The following is a 10,124-nucleotide window of genomic DNA, read 5'->3' on the forward strand; positions in this document are numbered from 1 at the left end:
GATAAATGTAAAAATAACAGGATAGTAGCATGTCGTCTGAGAGATCGGCCAGATTAGAGCAAGCTGATAAATGTAAAAATAACAGGATAGTAGCATGTCTGAGAGATCGGCCAGATTAGAGCAAGCTGATAAATGTAAAAATAACAGGATAGTAGCATGTCTGAGAGATCGGCCAGATTAGAGCAAGCTGATAAATGTAAAAATAACAGGATAGTAGCATGTCGTCTGAGAGATCGGCCAGATTAGAGCAAGCTGATAAATGTAAAAATAACAGGATAGTAGCATGTCTGAGAGATCGGCCAGATTAGAGCAAGCTGATAAATGTAAAAATAACAGGATAGTAGCATGTCGTCTGAGAGATCGGCCAGATTAGAGCAAGCTGATAAATGTAAAAATAACAGGATAGTAGCATGTCTGAGAGATCGGCCAGATTAGAGCAAGCTGATAAATGTAAAAATAACAGGATAGTAGCATGTCTGAGAGATCGGCCAGATTAGAGCAAGCTGATAAATGTAAAAATAACAGGATAGTAGCATGTCGTCTGAGAGATCGGCCAGATTAGAGCAAGCTGATAAATGTAAAAATAACAGGATAGTAGCATGTCTGAGAGATCGGCCAGATTAGAGCAAGCTGATAAATGTAAAAATAACAGGATAGTAGCATGTCTGAGAGATCGGCCAGATTAGAGCAAGCTGATAAATGTAAAAATAACAGGATAGTAGCATGTCTGAGAGATCGGCCAGATTAGAGCAAGATTGTAAATGTAAAAATAACAGGATAGTAGCATGTCTGAGAGATCGGCCAGTACTCACGTTATGCAGCTGGCTATAGGCAGTACACAGACCCAAAAGGACAGAGGTAGGATCGCTGCCAGTCTTGGTTCATGGAGAGTGTTTCTTGTCAAGGTCTGGCATTCAGTCCACATCTCAAACACAGGTTGACTCGGTGAGGGTGTAAAACAGGTTGAAGCTTTCTTTTATTAAATTTGATTAACCCTTTCACTGCTCAGCCATTTCACATCCCATGTGTCAAAGTTATTTATCCTTTTGCATTTAAACATGGATTTTCATACTTTTTTGGGAGAGTTATCCACAAAAATTATGTTTTATTTAAAAAAAAAAAGTTGTTTAAGAAAATAAATGTAGTTTACAGAAATACCAAAAAATGGCAAACATTTTCTGTAGCATATATGATAAGTAACACTATTGCTAACACTAGTTACTTAATATGTTCGTCACACACATTCTAATGCTAACTTTTAGAATTTTATTTCTATGTTTTATATTAATTATCATATTAAAATAAAATTACATACTTGTACCAGCATCTTACAAGTTCACTGATTATTAGTATGAACATGTACACATGATTCACATAGTCTGGGGACATTTATTGTACACCATACACTTTATTCTAGCACTTTTCAGCACAAAAAAGAAAAACGTTTTTTGAGGTTACTGTTGCTTAATTATTAGCGAGGTCAGTTGGCTTAGCGTGCTAAGATTTTGCTTTTGAGCTATGCATAGTCGGCTAGATTTAGAGTTTTGTCGGTAACGACCCGCGTAGCTAACGCTGGCTTTTCTCCTGTTAAGTGTGGTCAGTCCACGGGTCATCATTACTTGTGGGATATTTGCTCCTCCCCAACAGGAAGTGCAAGAGGATCACCCAAGCAGAGCTGCTATATAGCTCCTCCCCTCTACGTCACACCCAGTCATTCTCTTGCACCCAACTAATAGATAGGATGTGTGAGAGGACTGTGGTGATTATACTTAGTTTTTTATATCTTCAATCAAAAGTTTGTTATTTTAAAACAGCACCGGAGTGTGTTGTTCCTTCTCAGGGAGAATTTGAAGAAGAATCTACCTGAGTTTCTGTATGATTTTAACCGGAGTAGTTAAGATCATGTTGCTGTTCTCGGCCATCTGAGGAGTGAGGTAAACTTCAGAACAGGGGACAGCGGGCAGGTTATTTATTTGATGTTAAACGTTTTGCTGGCATGTTAAATCGTTTAATTTTCTGAGGTACTGAGTGAACAATTGGTTTTTGGGCACTATTTTTATCCACTTGGCGGGCATTTTATTTAATTTATGACAGTTTACTGATCTCCCTCACTGTTGTGTGTGAGGGGGAGGGGCTTAATTTGGCGCTTTTACTACGCATCAGAAATTCAGTCACAAGTCTGTTTTTCTTCCCTGCATGATCCGGTTCGTCTCCACAGAGCTCAAGGGTCTTCAAAAGTTATTTTGAGGGAGGTAATCACTCACAGCAGACCTGTGAGATTGTGCTTTGACTGTGATAAAAAACGTTATATTCTGTACATTTTTTCTGCTATTTAAGGGTTAGTTATCCATTGCTAATGGGGGCAATCCTTTGCTAAAATTGTATTTTTACCGGAAAGAATTTGATTTTATAGTTTATCCGTTTTATTGTTACTCAACTGTCATAACTTTCTGTGTTTCTTAAAGGCACAGTACGTTTTTTTCATACTATTTGTAAATTGAATTGAAAAGTATTTCCAAGTTTGCTGGTTTAATTGCTAGTGTGTTAAACATGTCTGACTCAGGAATATCTCTGTGCTATATGTGCTAAAGCCAAAGTGGAGCCCAATAGAAATTTATGTACTAATTGCATTGATGCTACTTTAAATAAAAGTCAATCTGTACAAATTGAACATCATTCACCAGACAACGAGAGGAAAGTTATGCCGACTAACTCCCCTCACGTGTCAGTACCTGCATCTCCCGCTCGGGAGGTGCGTGATATGGTAATGCCGGGTACTTCAGGGCGGCCATTACAAATCACATTGCAGGACATGGCTAATGTTATGACTGAAGTTTTTGTCTAAATTACCAGAACTTAGAGGGAAGCGTGATCACTCTGGGGTGAGAACAGAGTGCGCTGATAATACTAGGGCCATGTCAGATACTGCGTCACAGTATGCGGAACATGAGGACGGAGAGCTTCAATCTGCAGGTGACGGTTCTGATCCCAATAGAGTGGATTCAGACATTTCTAATTTTAAGTTTAAGCTTGAAAACCTCTGCGTTCTGCTAGGGGAGGTATTAGCGGCTCTGAATGATTGTAACACCGTTGCAATCCCAGAGAAATTATGTAGGCTGGATAGATACTATGCGGTACCGGCGAGTACTGACGTATTTCCTATACCTAAGAGGCTTACAGAGATAATTACTAAGGGGTGGGATAGGCCCGGTGTACCCTTTTCCCCCCCTCCTGTATTTAGAAAAATTTTCCCAATAGACGCCACCACACGGGACTTATGGCAGACGATCCCTAAGGTGGAGGGAGCGGTTTCTACTCTGGCTAAGCGTACCACTATCCCGGTGGAGGATAGCTGTGCCTTTTCAGATCCAATGGATAAAAAATTAGAGGGTTACCTTAAGAAAATGTTTGTTCAACAAGGTTTTATATTGCAACCCCTTGCATGTATTGCGTCTGTCACGGCCGCGGCCGCTTTTTGGTCCGAGTCCCTGGAAGAGACTCTTGACTCAATAACTATCGAGGAGATTTCAAACAGGCTTAAAACACTTAAGCTAGCTAATTCATTTGTTTCAGATGCCGTAGTACATTTAACTAAACTTACGGCTAAGAATTCCGGATTCGCCATTCAGGCACGCAGAGCACTGTGGCTAAAATCCTGGTCAGCTGACGTTACTTCTAAATCTAAGTTACTTAACATACCTTTCAAAGGGCAGACCTTATTCGGGCCCGGTTTGAAAGAAATTATCGCTGACATTACAGGAGGTAAAGGCCATGCCCTGCCTCAAGACAGAGCCAAACCTAGGGCTAGACAGTCTAATTTCTCCAACATAGGTGTGTCCGGTCCACGGCGTCATCCTTACTTGTGGGATATTCTCTTCCCCAACAGGAAATGGCAAAGAGCCCAGCAAAGCTGGTCACATGATCCCTCCTAGGCTCCGCCTACCCCAGTCATTCTCTTTGCCGTTGTACAGGCAACATCTCCACGGAGATGGCTTAGAGTTTTTTAGTGTTTAACTGTAGTTTTTATTATTCAATCAAGAGTTTGTTATTTTAAAATAGTGCTGGTATGTACTATTTACTCTGAAACAGAAAAGAGATGAAGATTTCTGTTTGTAAGAGGAAAATGATTTTAGCAACCGTTACTAAAATCCATGGCTGTTCCACACAGGACTGTTGAGAGGAATTAACTTCAGTTGGGGGAACAGTGAGCAGTCTTTTGCTGCTTGAGGTATGACACATTCTAACAAGACGATGTAATGCTGGAAGCTGTCATTTTCCCTATGGGATCCGGTAAGCCATGTTTATTCAGAAAGTAAATAAGGGCTTCACAAGGGCTTATTAAGACTGTAGACTTTTTCTGGGCTAAATCGATTCATATATTACACATATTTAGCCTTGAGGAATCATTTAATCTGGGTATTTTGGTAAAATAATATCGGCAGGCACTGTTTTAGACACCTTATTCTTTAGGGCAGTGCTTTCCAAACTGTGTGTCGGGACACACTAGTGTGTCGGCAGCAGTGTGCAGGTGTGTCCCTGCTTCAGCACAATTTTTTTTTTTTTTGGGTTTCTGACTTTCCGCCTGCCTGCTACACATATCACATGGTTGACACGTGATTGATACCTAGGGGAATACAAATCATCTTAACCTATAGGCGCAGCTCAGTGGGAACTGAAACTATTCCCATTTGTGGCACATTGGCTCCTGACTGCATGTGTAGCTCCTGACTGCATGTGTATCCCGGGCAGTAGTCAGTCGGACTTGCAGAGCTCTGAGGGCAGCAGATTAAACGCTGAGCTGAAGTCAGAGGGGTTAATTTCTGCAGCTAGCTCCCAGTAGTGCATTGCTGCTCCTGCTCTTGATATATGGATAGGAAGTGGAAGCTTAAGAAATGCTTGATGATGAAATGTGAGTTTTTTTCTAATATTCCACCAAATATTCAGAAATTGTGTTCATCCCATCAACCTCATACATCCCATTAAAATATCAAGTAGCTATTGGTGTTATTAAACTTTTTTTAATTCTTGCACATACATACTGTTACTTGTAAATATATTTCATTATTATATAATTCATGTATTTGGCCGTATCTCTTAAAACAAGTTAGTTTAACCTCCTTTTTGCTAGTACAAATGAATTACTGTGTCGCAAAATGATGTAGGTCTAAAAAGTGTGTCACCAACATAAAAAGTTTGGAAAGCTCTGCTTTAGGGGCTTTCCCTAATCATAGGCAGAGCCTCATTTTCGCGCCGGTATTGCGCACTTGTTTTTGAGAGGCATGACATGCAGTCGCATGTGTGAGGAGCTCTGATACATAGAAAAGACTTTCTGAAGGCATCATTTGGTATCGTATTCCCCTTTGGGCTTGGTTGGGTCTCAGCAAAGCAGATACCAGGGACTGTAAAGGGGTTAAAGTTAAAAACGGCTCCGGTTCCGTTATTTTAAGGGTTAAAGCTTCCAAATTTGGTGTGCAATACTTTTAAGGCTTTAAGACACTGTGGTGAAATTTTGGTGAATTTTGAACAATTCCTTCATACTTTTTCACAATTGCAGTAATAAAGTGTGTTCAGTTTAAAATTTAAAGTGACAGTAACGGTTTTATTTTAAAACGTTTTTTGTACTTTGTTATCAAGTTTATGCCTGTTTAACATGTCTGAACTACCAGATAGACTGTGTTCTGAATGTGGGGAAGCCAGGGTTCCTTCTCATTTAAATAAATGTGATTTATGTGACACTGAAAATGATGCCCAAGATGATTCCTCAAGTGAGGGGAGTAAGCATGGTACTGCATCATTCCCTCCTTCGTCTACACGAGTCTTGCCCACTCAGGAGGCCCCTAGTACATCTAGCGCGCCAATACTCCTTACTATGCAACAATTAACGGCTGTAATGGATAATTCTATCAAAAACATTTTAGCCAAAATGCCCACTTATCAGCGTAAGCGCGACTGCTCTGTTTTAGATACTGAAGAGCATGAGGACGCTGATGATAATGGTTCTGAAATGCCCCTACACCAGTCTGAGGGGGCCAGGGAGGTTTTGTCTGAGGGAGAAATTTCAGATTCAGGGAAAATTTCTCAACAAGCTGAACCCGATGTGATTACATTTAAATTTAAGTTGGAACATCTCCGCGCTCTGCTTAAGGAGGTATTATCCACTCTGGATGATTGTGAGAATTTGATCATCCCAGAGAAACTATGTAAAATGGACAAGTTCCTAGAGGTCCCGGGGCTCCCAGAAGCTTTTCCTATACCCAAGCGGGTGGCGGACATTGTAAATAAAGAATGGGAAAGGCCCGGTATACCTTTCGTCCCTCCCCCCATATTTAAAAAATTGTTTCCTATGGTCGACCCCAGAAAGGACTTATGGCAGACAGTCCCCAAGGTCGAGGGAGCGGTTTCTACTTTAAACAAACGCACCACTATACCCATAGAAGATAGTTGTGCTTTCAAAGATCCTATGGATAAAAAATTAGAAGGTTTGCTTAAAAAGATGTTTGTTCAGCAAGGTTACCTTCTACAACCAATTTCATGCATTGTCCCTGTCACTACAGCCGCGTGTTTCTGGTTCGATGAACTAGTAAAGGCGATCGATAGTGATTCTCCTCCTTATGAGGAGATTATGGACAGAATCCGTGCTCTCAAATTGGCTAATTCTTTCACCCTAGACGCCACCTTGCAATTGGCTAGGTTAGCGGCGAAAAATTCTGGGTTTGCTATTGTGGCGCGCAGAGCGCTTTGGTTGAAATCTTGGTCAGCGGATGCGTCTTCCAAGAACAAACTACTTAACATTCCTTTCAAGGGGAAAACGCTGTTTGGCCCTGACTTGAAAGAGATTATCTCTGATATCACTGGGGGTAAGGGCCACGCCCTTCCTCAGGATAGGTCTTTCAAGGCCAAAAATAAACCTAATTTTCGTCCCTTTCGTAGAAACGGACCAGCCCCAAGTGCTACGTCCTCTAAGCAAGAGGGTAATACTTCTCAAGCCAAGCCAGCCTGGAGACCAATGCAAGGCTGGAACAAGGGAAAGCAGGCCAAGAAACCTGCCACTGCTACCAAGACAGCATGAAATGTTGGCCCCCGATCCGGGACCGGATCTGGTGGGGGGCAGACTCTCTCTCTTCGCTCAGGCTTGGGCAAGAGATGTTCTGGATCCTTGGGCACTAGAAATAGTCTCCCAAGGTTATCTTCTGGAATTCAAGGAGCTTCCCCCAAGGGGGAGGTTCCACAGGTCTCAATTGTCTTCAGACCACATAAAAAGACAGGCATTCTTACATTGTGTAGAAGACCTGCTAAAAATGGGAGTGATTCATCCTGTTCCATTAGGAGAACAAGGGATGGGGTTCTACTCCAATCTGTTCATAGTTCCCAAAAAAGAGGGAACGTTCAGACCAATCTTAGATCTCAAGATCTTAAACAAGTTTCTCAAGGTTCCATCGTTCAAGATGGAAACCATTCGAACAATTCTTCCTTCCATCCAGGAAGGTCAATTCATGACCACGGTGGATTTAAAGGATGCGTATCTACATATTCCTATCCACAAGGAACATCATCGGTTCCTAAGGTTCGCATTCCTGGACAAGCATTACCAGTTCGTGGCGCTTCCTTTCGGATTAGCCACTGCTCCAAGGATTTTCACAAAGGTACTAGGGTCCCTTCTAGCGGTGCTAAGACCAAGGGGCATTGCAGTAGTACCTTACTTGGACGACATTCTGATTCAAGCGTCGTCCCTTCCTCAAGCAAAGGCTCACACGGACATAGTCCTGGCCTTTCTCAGATCTCACGGATGGAAAGTGAACGTGGAAAAGAGTTCTCTATCTCCGTCGACAAGGGTTCCCTTCTTGGGAACAATAATAGACTCCTTAGAAATGAGGATTTTTCTGACAGAGGCCAGAAAAACAAAACTTATAAACTCTTGTCGGACACTTCATTCCGTTCCTCTTCCTTCCATAGCAGTGGAATGGGGACTATACAGACTTGTCTCCGAAGATACAAGTAAATCAGAGGACCAGAGACTCACTCCGTTGGTGGCTGTCCCTGGACAACCTGTCACAAGGGATGACCTTCCGCAGACCAGAGTGGGTCATTGTCACGACCGACGCCAGTCTGATGGGCTGGGGCGCGGTCTGGGGATCCCTGAAAGCTCAGGGTCTTTGGTCTCGGGAAGAATCTCTTCTACCGATAAATATTCTGGAACTGAGAGCGATATTCAATGCTCTCAAGGCTTGGCCTCAGCTAGCGAAGGCCAAGTTCATACGGTTTCAATCAGACAACATGACGACTGTTGCGTACATCAACCATCAGGGGGGAACAAGGAGTTCCCTGGCGATGGAAGAAGTGACCAAAATCATTCAATGGGCGGAGACTCGCTCCTGCCACCTGTCTGCAATCCACATCCCAGGAGTGGAAAATTGGGAAGCGGATTTTCTGAGTCGTCAGACATTGCATCCGGGGGAGTGGGAACTCCATCCGGAAATCTTTGCCCAAATCACTCAACTGTGGGGCATTCCAGACATGGATCTGATGGCCTCTCGTCAGAACTTCAAGGTTCCTTGCTACGGGTCCAGATCCAGGGATCCCAAGGCGACTCTAGTAGATGCACTAGTAGCACCTTGGACCTTCAAACTAGCTTATGTATTCCCGCCGTTTCCTCTCATCCCCAGGCTGGTAGCCAGGATCCATCAGGAGAGGGCGTCGGTGATCTTGATAGCTCCTGCGTGGCCACGCAGGACTTGGTATGCAGATCTGGTGAATATGTCATCGGCTCCACCATGGAAGCTACCTTTGAGACGAGACCTTCTTGTTCAAGGTCCGTTCGAACATCCGAATCTGGTCTCACTCCAGCTGACTGCTTGGAGATTGAACGCTTGATTTTATCAAAACGAGGGTTCTCAGATTCTGTTATTGATACTCTTGTTCAGGCCAGAAAGCCTGTAACTAGAAAAATTTACCACAAAATATGGAAAAAATATATCTGTTGGTGTGAATCTAAAGGATTCCCCTGGGACAAGGTAAAGATTCCTAAGATTCTATCCTTTCTCCAAGAAGGATTGGAGAAAGGATTATCTGCAAGTTCCTTGAAGGGACAGATTTCTGCCTTGTCTGTGTTACTTCACAAAAAGCTGGCAGCTGTGCCAGATGTTCAAGCCTTTGTTCAGGCTCTGGTTAGAATCAAGCCTGTTTACAAACCTTTGACTCCTCCTTGGAGTCTCAACTTAGTTCTTTCAGTTCTTCAGGGGGTTCCGTTTGAACCCTTACATTCCGTTGATATTAAGTTATTATCTTGGAAAGTTTTGTTTTTGGTTGCAATTTCTTCTGCTAGAAGAGTTTCAGAATTATCTGCTCTGCAGTGTTCTCCTCCTTATCTGGTGTTCCATGCAGATAAGGTGGTTTTACGTACTAAACCTGGTTTTCTTCCAAAAGTTGTTTCTAACAAAAACATTAACCAGGAGATAGTCGTGCCTTCTTTGTGTCCGAAACCAGTTTCGAAAAAGGAACGTTTGTTGCACAATTTGGATGTTGTTCGCGCTCTAAAATTCTATTTAGATGCTACAAAGGATTTTAGACAAACATCTTCCTTGTTTGTTGTTTATTCTGGTAAAAGGAGAGGTCAAAAAGCAACTTCTACCTCTCTCTCTTTTTGGATTAAAAGCATCATCAGATTGGCTTACGAGACTGCCGGACGGCAGCCTCCTGAAAGAATCACAGCTCATTCCACTAGGGCTGTGGCTTCCACATGGGCCTTCAAGAACGAGGCTTCTGTTGATCAGATATGTAGGGCAGCGACTTGGTCTTCACTGCACACTTTTACCAAATTTTACAAGTTTGATACTTTTGCTTCTTCTGAGGCTGTTTTTGGGAGAAAGGTTTTGCAAGCCGTGGTGCCTTCCATTTAGGTGACCTGATTTGCTCCCTCCCTTCATCCGTGTCCTAAAGCTTTGGTATTGGTTCCCACAAGTAAGGATGACGCCGTGGACCGGACACACCTATGTTGGAGAAAACAGAATTTATGTTTACCTGATAAATTACTTTCTCCAACGGTGTGTCCGGTCCACGGCCCGCCCTGGTTTTTTAATCAGGTCTGATAATTTATTTTCTTTAACTACAGTCACCACGGTATCATA

The sequence above is a fragment of the Bombina bombina genome, chromosome 6 (genome assembly GCF_027579735.1).
Source record: "Bombina bombina isolate aBomBom1 chromosome 6, aBomBom1.pri, whole genome shotgun sequence".
NCBI lineage: Eukaryota > Metazoa > Chordata > Amphibia > Anura > Bombinatoridae > Bombina > Bombina bombina.